Here is a 16,878-nt window from a genome sequence, read left to right as displayed (position 1 = left end):
TTAGCCGGTTTCCCTTCGTTGACGAAAATTACTTGTCTGCTGATGACGATCTGCTTGGTAATTGGGTTGTAGATCCGATATCCTTTAGAATTCATCGGATAGCCAACGAAAATGCCTTCTTCCGATTTCGGATCAAACTTCTTTCGCAACTGCTTGGGAGTTTGATACATCGCCTTGCATCCGAAAACTCTCAAGTTTGTCAGGACCGGCTTCTTCTTGGACCACGCCTCTTCCGGTGTCAGGAATTGCAACGACCTGGTTGGACTGCGATTGACGATATAAGCGGCCGTCGACACGGCCTCCGCCCAAAACGCTTTTGGTAAACCAGCATCGCTCATCATGGACCGCGCCTTTTCCACCACCGTTCGAATCATCCTCTCGGCCGTACCATTCTGCTCGGGGGTGTAAGGACAGGATGTTTGATGTACGACTCCGTCTTTCTCCATGCTTGCTTTCATCTTGGCATTGACGAACTCCGTTCCGTTGTCACTACGGAACACCTTCAGCCTTCGACCCGTCTGCCGTTCTGCCATGGACTTGAACCTTTGGTAAACATCAGGGACCTCAGATTTTGTTTTTAGGCAGTACAGGAACACCATTTTCGTCGCATCATCAACAAAAATCACGAAAAATCGATTGCCTCCAATCGAGCGAACTTCGATCGGACCACAAACATCAGCGTGCACCAAATCAAGGGGACCTTCTGCTCTGGATGTGCTGGAATGAAACGGATCTTTTGCATGCTTACCCTGAATGCATGCAACGCAATCTTCGAGCTTCTCTCGTGGGTTCAGATTCACGCCGTCAACCATCGATACCAACTTGCGCATTCCCTGTTCGTTAAGATGACCTAGGCGCTTGTGCCAAATTTCCATCGTCACGAATGAACTTTCATTCTTTCCTCGATTGAGCCTGTACAACCCATCCGTCTCGGATCCAGAAGCAATCACGTCACCGTCTTCATTCAGGACCTCGCATCGACCGGCTTGGAATACCACCTGCAACCCTTTGTTGCAGATTTTGCTGATTGATAACAGATTGGTTGCAAGATCGGGAACTAGAAGCACACCGCGTACTTCGATGGGACCTTCTTCCAGCACCATGGTGACGTTGCCCCTGGCAACAGATTGCATCGTCTCGTTGTTTGCCGTGCTGATGGAATGCACGAAATTTTCCTCTTTGATGAAACCATCGTCGCACCTGGTCATGTGAGAACTGGCCGCCGAATCAAAAAACCACTCGTCTGAACTTCTCGCCGTCATCACCGCGCATAATGCCTTGCCTTTCTTCGTTCTGTCTGGATTCGAAGAACCTTGTTTACCGGGACAGTTTGCTGCGTAATGGCCAGGTTGATTACAGTTGAAACAAACGCTCTTTCTTCTAGCACCACCAGACCGAGAAGCACCCTTCGAACGCCGAAACTTTTGCTTCGTGTACAGGGCACCTTCATCACCAGAGCTCGTCAATGGCCACCTAACGTCTTGCAGAATTTTCGTTTTGATGGCATCGGACGTCAGCTCCATTCCCGACGCTTGGATGCCCATTATCATCGGGGCATAGTAAGCCGGAAGACCCTTCAGCAACAAAGATGCCAGCCACTGATCGTTAACCTCGAAATCGATTTCACGCAGGCTGTCGGTTGTCGTAACCAACTCATCGACGTAATCCTCCACGCTCTCGAAGTCTTCTAATTTGACCGACGTCAGCTTGTCCAGTAAACCACACCGTCGGCTCAACCCATCGTCCTGGAATGCCCTCTGCAGCTTGTTCCAGGCCTCTTGAGCTGTTTCCGCATTTCGCACCAGACTAAAGTTGCTCTTCTCGATACTCAGGCAAATGGCAGCTAACGCTCGCTCGTCCATTTCCGGATCCACATCGTCGCCGTCTCTCGGTTTGACAGCACGCCACGACCCTTCTCGGATGAGAATCATCTTCATCGAGAAGGACCAAGAAGAGTAGTTGATTCGTCCTTTCAACTTTTCGATAGCCGGCAGGCTCACTGAGCTTCCGTGAGAACGCGCACCGGCCGCTGGTTGCCTTCCGCCGTCACCTTGACCGGATGGGACACCGCCAGTACCGCTTCTGCTGCTGCTTGGGCCTCTGCCGCTATTCTCGTTGCTTCGGGGACCATCATCTCTGGGGAGAACCATCTTGCGAAAACTTTTCTTCACTTCTTCACTTCCAAACTATTCTGGGCCCATAACCACTTGTAAAGTGGCGTGGAATAAAACTCGTGTAGTTTGGTTGAAGTAAAAACTTAGAGTGAGATTTATTAGCTGCCGAGCACGTTTTTATACCCGACAGAAAAACATTTACATGGATACGGGTTTGTTTATCTTGGCAACGGATTCATAGGTTACCATGATTTGTCTAAAACTCAACAGTTATGCAAACGGTTATGGCAATCGTGCGCTAAGGGAGCACACACACAGGCGTAAATTATGGAGATTTCGGATTTCATGATAAATAATTTTATTAAATTTTATTTCATTTTTTACTTACGTTTAGGATTGTTTACAATTATAAACATGTAGGTACATATATTTTTTTTAAATTCTCCTATCCTAGCCATCCAATCTGGTTAAGATGCTTTGGCCGCATCTACTAAGAGCATTTTTCGGTGTTGTTGAAGAAATCGTCGGATAGGCAACCAATTCACCTTCAGCTAGGACGAGTTCCGCTAGCAGTATCCTACTCATCAGATTCCAACGGTTCTTGATAAACACCATGGTTGTTGTTCCCAATATTTGTAATAATTTTACCTTTAAAGACGAAAATGGTGAGTTCTTCTGGTTGGCCAAATATGAGCATTCCTGGGGGTAAAGAAAATGAAATTATGATTTTACACATCATCATTACCTGTGTTATTACCTTCTGGTTGTAAAAAACAGTTGAATCCCTTTGCTTTTGGCCGTTTAGGCTTGACGAATCCCGCATCAAGCAGCTCGATAGCCATTTTTCACGAAATTGTTGTTTACGATTCACGCACTGCCTGGCCTCACTGTTTTTGACATTTCGCGATTCCTGTTTTGATTCCTTATTTTCCAATTCTACACGCTGAGGAAGCAAAGCAAACATATCGGTCATCATTTAATTCTCATTCACACGTTTTTGGCGAAATTTCTTAGCTCAATTTTGGGATAAATAAAATTGAAAAAAAATTAGATGTTTTAAGTATCAAATAATGAAAAATCAATCATTTTGTTTGTTAATCCAGCTGGAATAAATGGACTTAAACTTAAAAGTTAAAACACTGACCACTGACACTCGATTTCGATTTTTGGCGCTGCTCGAAAGTTAACGGAAATGTCGAGTTATATTTTCATGCTCGAATTGCTGCCGCGCAATGTCGACAATAGGAGGGAGGCTTCTAGCCAAAAACTGAAAGGAATGTTGTACTATAAGTCTCATGTCAGTGCGTGTGATTAGTGGTTTAACTTCATCAGTGGTTTAACTGACGTTATTTTTATTCCTCGGAAATATTATATCGTAAAAATATTATTTGTATTTCGTATTTCCGGAGAATTTTCCTATACTATATTCTTCTGTCCCTGAATAGTGTTGTCGTATAAGTATGTGCATTTGTTTTACAGCTTCCGGTCAAAATAACACAAGAAATATCCGGACAATCGATTCGGCTTATTTAAATTATTTAGAAGTTTCCACATTTGGACATTTGTGGGACTTTTTGTTTCAAGTAAACGCGCTTTCCCAGAATATTCAAAGTGGGTTGGCCCAGAACCAATTTGTTGAAGAAGGGTTTGAAAACATGTTGAAACATTTTAATAAACAAACCTCCATTTCGATTTGTTTTTACGAATTTTTAACTTCTGTTCATTTCCAAAGAGATAAACATGAGAAACCAAAAAATGCGCTAAATTTAATTCACAAAATGGAACTTGGTTTTTTGAGAGCTTGAGCTTGAGCTTGAGCTTAGACAAACCGTACATTTCAGTAGTTGCTACTCCGTGATTGACAAGAACCATCAAAATTGTACATAGATCCAAATAAATGGGGCTTGGGATTAGCTCACCATTTTCTGTGTACACGTTTCGAAGGTTCCTTATCTTATTTATATGGTCAATAACGGCGCCGGCCACGTCCTTACGGTTCATCGGGGAAAGAGAAGGATTGTTAGTTCGACTTCCGTTGCTACTAGAGACCGAATACACCTCTAAATCTCCACGGTCGTCACAGGAAGGGTGGTTTGTTAGTGGGGAAGGTAAATAAGATCTGGATTCCCTTTGGGAAGGGATGTGATCAAAGCAAAGTTAAATATTTAATGATCGTCGCGTCACACACTATCGAGTACCTCGCGTTTTTATTTAGAGCAAATACGTCCTAATGTGGCATTGTCATACACGTACAATGTAATTAACAGCGGTGCAACTTACCGAATTTTACCGCGCGTTTAAGACGAGAAGAGCAAAGCGTCCTAACGTCCTAACGTATAATGCACTTGGCACATGTGCAATTCACCAAATTTTTACCGCACGCTTATAACGAGAAGAGCATAACGTCCTATCGTGGCATTGTCATACACGCATGACGTATTTAGTACTGGTGCAACTCACCGCAAATTATCGCGCGCTTAAAACTAGAAGAGCTAAAACGTCTGAACGTGGGATTGTCATACACGTACAATGCACAATTTTATCGCGCGTTTAAAATGAGAAGAGCAAAACGTCCTAACGTGGCATTGTCTTACACGTACAATGCACCTAGCACGGTTGCAACTCACCGAATTTAAACGCGAGCTTATAACGAGAAAAGCAAAACGTTCTAACTTGGCATTGTCATACACGTAAAATGCTCTTGTCACCGGTGCAACTAACTGAGTTTTATCACGCGTTTATAACGAGAAGTGCAAGAACGACCTAACGAGCGAACATGTTCTTACGCATTATGCAAACGGGGATAAAACAAAAAAAAAAAAAAAAAAAAAAAAAAAAAAAAAAACGCGAACGATCGCGCCACGCTTGCCTGATGTACCCTTTTCCCAAGCAACTGAATGGAGGAGGAAATCTCCATTGTTACTCTCTTGCTGCTTTGCACCCCCCCCCCCCCCTTTGCACACACACACACACACACACACACACACACACACACACACACACACACACACACACACACACACACACACACACACACACACACACACACACACACACACACACACACACACAAACACACGCACACACACACACACATGCTATCTTGCATAACTTTGAGTTTAAAATTTTAAAAAAATATCTACAAAATAAATAATACATTTTGGCATGAATGTTTGAAATACTAGTAGCTAACTAAGATTTACTGTTTTTTGGCATCCCTAAATTGCAATTTTATCGATGTTAAGTTTATCGGTGCAATTTCAGAGCATTACACTGGACGGGTTTGTTGATGATTTTGCATGAAATTCTAATTCTTAAAGCCTCTGAATACGGGAGCGAGCCCAAAATCTGATACCTACTTCTATGAAGTCCTAGCCAAGTCAAAGCATAGTCGAGTCTTATGAAAAAAAAATTAACTATGGTGAGCGAGAAAGTAAAATGAACTAAACCTGCAATCTCTCCTAGTGCGCAACTTTTCAAAATCAAAACCCGTGTTGGAAAGATATCGATGAATTTATCGATATTTTTCGACGATAGCGTTTAAGAGCTTTCACCAGTTTCACATACGCTAGCACCATCTGTTTTTCAGAATCGAAATCAACCAGTTTTTCAAAAGCTCTTCTTTTTCGTCAATTCAAAGCTGTCACCTATGCGTTGATTCAAAAGCTCTCATCTTCACGAACAATTCGAGCAACAATAATAAACTTCTGAAGAATGTTTTAGCTTAGGTAAAGTAAAAATTGTACTTAGCTGCCTGATTTACGCTGCTCATTTTCGTATCATACACGTTGTAGTTGAAAGTTGTTGATCTGTCGGTCGGTAAGCGCTCCAAGATTCACTTGTTTTCGGAAATCTCACACCAACGCCTTCTTTGATTGAAGCTTTCTCAAAGCTTTCCATTTACCGTCATGCTTGAGCTTTTCACTGAACTTTAAAAAAAATGGAACTTGGTTTTTTGCTATCCTTAAACTGAGTTTTGAGTTAAATTTCTTGACCGTGAAGCTACACGAAAAATTTCGCCGCACCCCATTTCTCGTTCGTAAAATTTTGTAAACAGGACGTGCGAACTGTCACCACAAAAGGGAGAATACGTCATCGTGAATCGACCCATCCCGATAGGAAATACACCCTACTATTCACCATATTTAGTCGGCTCGCGAAGGGTGCGTCGGCCGATTTTCGATCATACTAATCGGCCTATTGTTGCAACGTCGCTTATGGGAGTTTTTGCTGGGCATCAGCCGATTAATAAGCCGATTTCGTAGGCCTATCAAATAGGGTGATGAGTAGCATGATTGTGTAGGAACCGACTTAATCGCCTGATTAGTAGGGCGATAAAGTTGATGAGATTTTCAAAGTTCGGCTATTTAATAGAGGTATCAAACGAGCTATTTAGTATTGACCACCCGACTAAATAGGTTTATTAGTTACATGATCTAGTTAAATAAACCTACGTAGCCATATTAAATAGCAGTATTAATTATTGTACCAATTGATTTTTCATCGCACCACCCAACTCAATCCGACTAAATAGCTGAATTGATTGACCACCAAAATCGATTGTTTTTCTACCACCCTACCAAATCGTACTAAATAGCCGGATTGATTGACTGCAAAAATTGATTTTTTTCCCTACCACCCAACTCAATCCGACTAAATAGCTGAATTGATTGACCTCCAAAATCGATTTTTTCCTACCACCCTACCCAATTGTACTAAATAGCCGGATTGATTGACGGTAAAAATTGATTTTTCTTCCTACCACCCAACTGAATCCGACTAAATAGCCGAATTGATTGACCTCCAAAATCGATTGTTTTCCTAAAACCCTACCCAATCCAACTAAATAGCCGGATTGATTGACCGCTTAGTATAGAATCATCCGACTAAATTGGGCGATTTATGTACGTGGTCAATTTTCGTATCTCGGAGTGATTCCAGTAGAGGTATTTTTATTTTTCTGTTGTAAAAATATGTCCAGTGGATGGCGAAACAAATTTCTGGCCGGTAGTTGTCGGAATCACGTCACCCTTGAAAATCTTTGTCCCGACTTCCCCCTCGGTATCAGCCTCCTGGTAAATGAGGCAGTACTTGGAGGCTTTAGCGTTGGTAACGTCCCGAACCTCGCTCAGTTTGGAGACCGACTTCCGTTTGGTGAAGTAGGGACGTAGAATTGTTCCCAGTGGTCCTGGATTTGCAGCCCGGTGTTCCAACCAAAGTTCGCCCGTGGAGCGAGACCTCCGATAACGGGGATTGGCCACTGCTACGCCCTGTGACAGATATTAATTAGAAACATGAGGGATTTGGAAACTTTCAGATGAAACTTACTCTCGTCGTTCTTGGAGTGTAGAGGACTCCATTGACATTCGTTGAAGTAATCCGGCTAGTAACCGGTGTGGCCAATTCGTCAACGCTGTTGGAACGACCCACTTTCCCAACCGGGGTGCTAATGATTTCCTAAACCATTCGCAGCCTTTCCTCCTTGTCGCGCATCTCTTCCTTCAGCTTGCTCTTCTCCTCTTGGAGTTTCGATTCCAGCTCCCGGCTCATTTTTTTACGATTTTTCTATTGAAATAAGAGGAACACAATCAAACTTATTTCCAAAATAAATTTTTTATTCCTTCGCCTCACCTCCGGCCCCTCATCCAGAAACTGGCCCACGGTGAGGGCGTCGTTAGCGATGCCTCCATTGGAATCATGAACACCTTCGATTACGGCTTCAGGCATGCCCGGAAAATGTCCGGGAACTTGGTCAAGTTGACGTCGTCATGACGGAACCGATAGAAACGCGCTCGCCACTCAAACAAACTGCTGATGAGCACCGACGAGGCCTTCCGTGCTATCGTGGGCCAAGCTTTCCCTTCGATGAACTCAGATGTCAAAAACTAATTCAGTTATGACCATTCCATACTAAATAGGCTTAAAGTTTGCCAACTAAATAGAGTCCTACGAAAACCTACTAAATTAACCGATCCCCCCCGATTACGTCGATCAACTTATTGTGCTACCAAATCATGCGTAATTGTGTGAGCCTACACTGCAAAAAATCGACATTTAAAGTGTATGTTTTTCCACACATACGGTCCAAAAATTGTTCAACACATCGATTTTATTAGAATAAAGTAATATTTATTGTGTTTACACATAAATATAATGTGAGGAAAATAATTTGGACTGATTGTTTTAAAACAAGCGTGCATAAGCTGTCCAAAAATCATCGAACTTCGCTCGATGATATTTTTTCACCTTTTCAAAATGGCTCCGACGGAAAATTTTGGCATAAGCTTGTTTTTGTGCGTTTTCTGTGCGGCTCAAAAGGCAATCGAAGAGCATTTTCCGAGTGGCATCATTGGCAGATTTTGTCTTGAAGACATTTTTGCTGGACAGGAGTGGACAGGGGAATCCGCTGTAATGGAACTGGATGGAAAAAAGGTAATGGACAATTGTTGGAAAGTAAAATTTGTGGTGTATCCGTTTAACCGCAAATCTTTCTGTTTCAGGTACTGAGTTCCGGCTCATTCGAAGCGGAAAAAACGCCAAAATGTTTCCGAATAATCAAGAGGTGAATGAAGAGATTGGAAGTTTAACCAATATGAAATATGAAATGCGGCAACTGGAGGAGTTTCGGGATTCCCGGCAGTTCCTTACGGACGGTAATAAACTGTGGAGGTAATGTACACGCCAGATGCTAGCGGTTCCTGAACTGCCACCCCGAAGATCCAGAACGTACGAAAAAAATATAAGCTCAATCCCGGGCGCCAAGAATGCATTCTGATTGATGCGTTGAATCCTGTTACAGATAGCAGCGGTAGTAAGTACGATGACGAATTTGTTTTTCAAATGGCATACAATTATAAGATTGCTATTCCAAATCTTCTTTCTCTTATATGCAATAAAATACACTATGAATTTCAGAACTATCGCTTTTTGTTTATTAAATTGAAAAGAAAATTGGGAAAATAAACATCAGACATGCTCATTAATATAATATGCCTCACATTTAGCCTCTGCATGCCAAAATTTATAGCTTTAATCTGTCTCACATATGCCTTTCATGTGCCACCACACATAACGTTTCTATGTTTTTCGGTATGTGCGAGACACATAGTTTTTATTCGGGGAACAAATTGCAAAAATCTATATAGGCTCACACATAGCCTCAATGTGTCGATTTCGTTGAGTGTACTCATCAGTCGATTTAGTATGGCACCTATTTCATATTGGAGCGTAGCCCGATTAATCGGCAAACTAAATAGGGTCATTGATTTAGTATGGTGATTCGTAGCCAGACTAAATCGGCACCCTACTAAATATGTGAACGGCGAAATTTTTCATCTGTCAAATTTCCTATCGGGATAGGTCGATTCACGCACTGCCTGGCCTCACTGTTTTTGACATTTCGCGATTCCTGTTTTGATTCCTTATTTTCCAATTCTACACGCTGAGGAAGCAAAGCAAACATATCGGTCATCATTTAATTCTCATTCACACGTTTTTGGCGAAATTTCTTAGCTCAATTTTGGGATAAATAAAATTGAAAAAAAATTAGATGTTTTAAGTATCAAATAATGAAAAATCAATCATTTTGTTTGTTAATCCAGCTGGAATAAATGGACTTAAACTTAAAAGTTAAAACACTGACCACTGACTGCCCAAGCAACCAAAAGTCGCGTTTTTACTTAACTCCGAACTCCGAAGTTCACATTTGGCTGAAAAAATGTATTACGGGAACCTCAGGTGACTCTTGTCGCGTAAAAGTTACTCAGGAATTTCCATCGCCCTTTGAAAGGTTAAACTATCGATAACGGAACTTCTAAGCGCTTTTAATGGAACTTCTTTCAAGAAGGTCGATAAAGTTCGCGTAACATTCCAAAACGCACCATTAAGATACTTGAAGGTGTTTTAAAGAACTTATATGGGAAATCTAAGCGACATGTCAAAAATGTTTTTTAAGAAGGTCGATAACGCTCGCGTAACATTCTAAAGCGCACCATTAAGATACTTGAAGGTGTTTTAAAGAACCTATGTGGGAATTCTAAGCGACATGTCAAAAATGTCTGTCAATTTCTCGTCATGGTATTTATTTTGTTTATATCTGTACTGATATTTACAAATGGAACTCAAGATTTTTTCGAGTTTTTCTTATAAATGTTAAATAAGATATTCGAATAAATTTTTGATGATGCGAATTTTTGTTATGATTCATATTGTGTACTGAAAGTCTTTTGAACGAAATAAGGTACTTTCTATTGACCAACCCACTCAATCATCTCAAATGACATTAAGTTTAAATACTAGTCATTACAGTGGCAATTAGCTATTGCTGGATTGGTCGAGAGGCTGGTGAGTTTCATTGCAACCTAGAGAGCAGCGGTTCAATTCTCTAGGCGTGTAAGCAGCTTTTGTAATCAAAACAATATAATTAAAATCAATGAGATAGACCATGATAGACCGGCAACCTAGCAATCTGACATGTGGTTGTCAGAGCAATCTGTCAATTGGATTTTTTTTTCGGCGCGTAGAAGTTTCTTGACATTCTCTTAGAAGCTGAATAGCGTTCTCTACAGCCCCCTAAACGAACTTGAAAGTAGCTTTAAGAACTTAAATTTTGGGCTGATTAGCATTCTCTTCAGACACAAACGAGAGCTGATTAAGCTTCTATGGAACCTTTTTAAGGGAATTCGGGTTGCTTGGGTGGACACTCGATTTCGATTTTTGGCGCTGCTCGAAAGTTAACGGAAATGTCGAGTTATATTTTCATGCTCGAATTGCTGCCGCGCAATGTCGACAATAGGAGGGAGGCTTCTAGCCAAAAACTGAAAGGAATGTTGTACTATAAGTCTCATGTCAGTGCGTGTGATTAGTGGTTTAACTTCATCAGTGGTTTAACTGACGTTATTTTTATTCCTCGGAAATATTATATCGTAAAAATATTATTTGTATTTCGTATTTCCGGAGAATTTTCCTATACTATATTCTTCTGTCCCTGAATAGTGTTGTCGTATAAGTATGTGCATTTGTTTTACAGCTTCCGGTCAAAATAACACAAGAAATATCCGGACAATCGATTCGGCTTATTTAAATTATTTAGAAGTTTCCACATTTGGACATTTGTGGGACTTTTTGTTTCAAGTAAACGCGCTTTCCCAGAATATTCAAAGTGGGTTGGCCCAGAACCAATTTGTTGAAGAAGGGTTTGAAAACATGTTGAAACATTTTAATAAACAAACCTCCATTTCGATTTGTTTTTACGAATTTTTAACTTCTGTTCATTTCCAAAGAGATAAACATGAGAAACCAAAAAATGCGCTAAATTTAATTCACAAAATGGAACTTGGTTTTTTGCTATCCTTAAACTGAGTTTTGAGTTAAATTTCTTGACCGTGAAGCTACACGAAAAATTTCGCCGCACCCCATTTCTCGTTCGTAAAATTTTGTAAACAGGACGTGCGAACTGTCACCACAAAAGGGAGAATACGTCATCGTGAATCGACCCATTCAGCCGGTGTGGGGCAGTGGTGCCAATTTTAGGTTTTTTACAGTTTTGTACTTTTTTTTATCCAAAAACTTTAATCTATATATATAATTGAAACAAAAATTTATAAGTTTAAAAGTACGATGACACAGTGAACGGAAAAAATGGCAAACGCGAAGAAGAAGCAAAATGCAGAGATATACCTTAAACATAATTGAACCTTCTTCAATTAACTACCTACAGTGATTGAAATCGATTACAGAATACATACAGAACATTAATTTCAAACCAGTATCAGCGTAAAAATTTCTTAAAAATGTTCTTACTTTTGTGAATTTTCGACAAAACCCAATTCGATATTTTTCATTTTTACTTAGATGTTATCTCCATTTGGTAAATATTTTCATTCAAATAAAAGATTCACTCACGGCTCGTGCATAAATTGAAATAGCAAGTTCATAATGATTTAAACTTAATTGTTTTTGACGAAAATTTAGATCAATTCCTACGACATCAACAGAAATCTGCCAATTATTTGCTTATGAAACCTAGCAAATATATGTCCATCAATGTAAGCTGTTTTTTTTTTTTTTGAAAAACCGCTGGCATCTCTGGCACCCTCATTTTGGCTTTTTTTTACGTGAGTGACAGGCGAGGCATGAACACTACGGATAACGGTTTGCGATCAATTTTACGATTATTATGAAATCGAAGTAATCCTTAAAACCGTTCATTTACCTTTTCAGATACCATCACTTTTCCATATAAACGTTCATGTTTTGTTCTTATCGCTTAAGAAATAAAGTTTAATACAATAGCTACAGTTACAGAGACAATAGGTGGTATGAATAAAAAAATAGCAATTGCTTCGATAGCTTTTACTCTGCTCGAACTTTTGAATGGCAACATTTGAAAGCATTTGCTCAGCTAGATATGAAAAAGCTGAGTAAAACATTTACTTTCAACCTGCTCCGAATTAAAAATATGCATGCCATTCGAAGAAATTGACTAACAAAACTGCTCGAAAATAGCAAAAGCAATTACTAGAGCTTTATTCATGTCAGCCAATCACTCTTTCTGGAGCCGTAGATGTTACGTATAGACTGTTTGAGATAAAGTTTTTATGTATGCGGGTAGAGATGTCACGGAAGAACTTATCGAACGTTTCGTTGGCACCTTGAAAACGGAAGCTGGCTTCTAACCTCAGGATCTGAGCATACCCGCTAGGCAGGAATTCCCGTCGAATTTCTTGCTTGAATGCTTGCCAGGAATACAGGCGACGTTGGGCCACCCAGACAACCATTTGGTGGGTATTTCGAATTTGCAACGCAAATATACGTGCAAATATACGTGTAAACATATCGTATATAATGTAGCAAAACCAGTATATACGTATCATTTTGGAGGCCATATAGGTACATTAGCAAACATATTCTTGATTTGGATTGTATTAAATTACGATTTGCACGACTTTGTCATGCGCATCATTTACGACTACCCTGCACAGTAAACGAAAATTACCGAGTTCGGTAATTTTTTTACCGAAATCTTAACATGTGTAAATCGTTAAACTGTTCGGTAATTTTTTCGGTAAAAAATAAACGAACATCGGTAAATAGATACTTCATTTACCGATGTTCGTTTCTTTTTTAAAAATTACCGAACAGTTTAACGATTTACACATGTTAGAATTTCGGTAACAAAATTACTGGGCTCGGTAATTTTCGTTTACTGTGTGATTCTTTTTGGAATATACTATGACAATTCACATCATCATATAGATGATTGAGGTTGTAATATACGACATTTTTCGTAACAATATGGGAAGTTTGGGGACTTATTTGGTCGACTGGACGGCAGGGCTCTCATTTTTCGTCAGTTGAAAAAAAATTTTTTTTTTAGGATTTTAAACCAATTGGTTTATTCATCCCCAAAAGTAATAAAAATAAGATTGTTTCAAAGAAATGTGTTTTTTTGCTGTCAAGTTCAAGTATATATCGTACACATTTATTATTTGCCTGATCGCTGATTTTTTTTTCCACGTTCATGAATTTTTTGTTAGCTCCTGGACTTGATCCCCTGACGATTCGATCAGCAGCTCATGATGGTTCCTCGACGCTATCTGGAATATATAGATTCAAGGGGATTTGCTTCAAAGGCATTAAACCAAAAGCAAATCGTATATTTCTATAACTTCCCAACAAACATTTTTGCTGATTAAAAACGCCAATTCTCTGATCGTATGCTGTTTTGAGGTGCTGATTGCTGTTTCAGCTTTCTTGCTGAAGAAAGAAATATTTCAGCGCTGTTTCAGCGTATAAGGAAGTTTTATTTCAGTCAATAGAAAGTAGGGGAAAAATGGCTGAAGAATAACTCGTTCAGCCTTTGTCCAACCATTTTTGACACCTTCAAATTTGACAGCCTTCAGCTGTACAAGGGTAGCTTCGAAAGCGTCTTTCAGCAATATCAAACTTTTTGTTATTCATGACGAATCAAAATAATTATCTTGTGAATCGTCTAATGATTCGAAATTTCTCATTTTGCATGATAAAATGGCCTTGCCGGGAAATTTACATTTTAATTCTCGTAGCAATTTCAATTTCTTCATATGAAATTGACCTTGATTGAGAAATATTTTGGTCGCTTAAGAGCGACACTTTTCTGATACATCGCAGAATGCATGGTTGGTTCTGCCTTCTGCGGCATGAGACAAACAAGTCGTAGGTTCAAAGTTCGAGACAAGTTCAAATGAAAAAAAAATAACACGGGAGGGGAAAATTAGCTGGCAAACATCGGACATACATGTAAGACTAGCCACTAGTCAGTCGGCAGGCGTCCCAGAGATTCCCTAAACAATCCCTAGGGTCGGCAAGCTTATAAGTATACTGAATAAAATACAAAATGCAGAGAATTTCCGGAGGAAGAAACAACTCCACCTTCTAGCTTAACACATTAATTTATTGGTTACAATCCAAGCTTGGTTTTATTTGCCCACCACTTCACAATATAAAAATAAGTTTTGTCTGACCTGTTGCTGCTACCACCTGGATCCAATCCTCGTTGCGGTTCAACCTCGGGTTCGAAGAGGTCGGAGCCTTGCACCGACGCGGCGATTTGTTGATGGCGTCCTCGGTGAAACGACTATCGAGAGGCGTAGCGATCTTACGGTGAGTTAGTGTTCCTTGGCCCACCTTGGGTGCTGAACCAGGCACGAAGTTGTTGTTGACCTGATCCGAAGTTCGCCGGTGGGAATTCAGCCCAAACCAGCGACGGATGCGATGCGGCAAGTCAACGGCTGATTCAAATCCGAATGTCGGAAGATTTGAATCTCCAAGGCCGCCGAGGGGTTTATCGTTGTGTAGCGGCAGATATAACCTCCAAACAGCGGCGTACAGACGGGTGTACCGGTGGATTCAAATCGAATTGACGGCGAATCAGGGTTGAAATTCTATCCAAAAATAGCGGGGTCCTAAATTTAGGATCCAAGGATTAGTTATTGGGGTTTATCGGCGAGAGCAAAATGGCGGGTTGTACCTGATGTCCAAATATTTCGGCTTCTGGTATTGTAACACTTGTATATTTGGTTCTGTGTTGTTTCGCCAGAGTTTGAATCCAAAATGCCGATGGACGTTATTCTCGGCAGGCTTTGAACTCCAGCCGGTCGTTGCTCTCGCCTCGCGCCTTTTCTTGCCTCGTCTAATTTGGTTGTTCGCCGTTTTGCCTCTTCGCTTCGCTCAGGTAGCTTACGGTCTCTGGTGGTGAGTAGTGGAACCGGTAGTGATGGCTGCGTACTTTTCGCCTTCTGGTTAATGGTCTCGCCTTCCAGAGGAATAGTTCAACCCCCAGAAATCCCACTGCATACGATAAACTACAATTTACACACAAAATCGCTGAGACCTCTTTCGAGAGACTAGCAACGCTTAGATACATAGGTCAACATTATTCTTGTTTTTTTTTGTTGCTCCGTCAATTGACGTTTCATGTGGTTTCATGTCATCTTCGCTGATTAATTTCTCCAGATCTCGATGTTTAAGGGCTGAACAGCAGCTTTTCTCTTAATTTGGGTTGCCTTCTTTCAGCAAGATAGCTGATTTAAAATTAGAACTAAACAATGTTTCAGCGGTTGTTCAGCAAAAAATGTTTGTTGGGTTAAATCTTTTAAATCGTAGAACACGTCATCGATGGTCTAAAAATAGACTAACATTTTGAAGCCTCCTTTAAATCGATTCCAATCATCGATGTCCCATTATCATAAACGATTTTATTGAACTTTTTTGTATTCTTTTACGATTGCCAGCAAATACGTTTTACGAAAATCAGACATGCGAATTAATTTGCAAAGGTATACGATTGCATGCACATTATTACGAATCAATGCAGTTATATGCGTTTTTTATTTCGAATTATTTTATGCATAGCACGACAAAATCTCTCAATCACGGCTGACCACCGTATATCGGTCGTTTCACGGATTTTGTGCGAATTGTCGTACACAAAGGTCGAGTTCATATGTACATAAATACTTCTTGTCGTAATAAAGTCATGCAATGCTTTTAAATATGATAAAGAATATGCATGGACCGCACATTGTAGGTGCAGATATACGAAAATGAGTATAAATAACATTCTATACGATGTAATCTGCAAAAGAAAATACGACTTCTGGTTGTCTGGGCAGTGCTCTGGAGTACCAGTCGAGGGCGTCTTCAAGCAACAGGTGCTTTACGGAAGCCAGAAGTGTCTGATCGTCGATTCCCTCTGATCTGGCAAACGTCTCCACTCGGTCTAGGAAAATGTTGAGGGACGTGGTGTCCTTTTCGCCTCGGAACTTGAAAGGCCAATTGTGAATCGCCTTCTGCATCCGCCTGTCGTAGTTGCTACCACTTCGGTTTGTAAAGCTGTCGTTCAACTGCTGCTGCCTTCTTTGTCGTTGTTGAATGTCGAACCGCAGTTCGTCCAGAACGTTCACAGCAGCTAGACCAGCCGAACTACCCGACCTCCGGATGATTACTTCCTCCGAGTCCCTCTGTCCTTGTCTGCCTCCTTGGAACGGAAGAGAAGACGGCTCAACATCCGCTTCTCGCATCCGTACTCGTGCTCCTTCATCATTTCCGGCTGCTTGTGGCCTCGGTGGAATCGTCAACGCATCGCAGGCATCCCTACTGCTACTGTTCTCTGCCTGGATGGTTGGGACACTAGTTGAAGGGCTAGTGTTTTCTGTTTCACTTAGCACCATATTGACTGCACTGTTCACGCACTCTATCTGAGCTAGCAGCGTCTCTACAAGCT

Source organism: Uranotaenia lowii, chromosome 3 (genome assembly GCF_029784155.1).
Source record: "Uranotaenia lowii strain MFRU-FL chromosome 3, ASM2978415v1, whole genome shotgun sequence".
NCBI classification, from domain to species: Eukaryota; Metazoa; Arthropoda; class Insecta; order Diptera; family Culicidae; genus Uranotaenia; species Uranotaenia lowii.
This window is presented reverse-complemented; position numbering follows the sequence as displayed.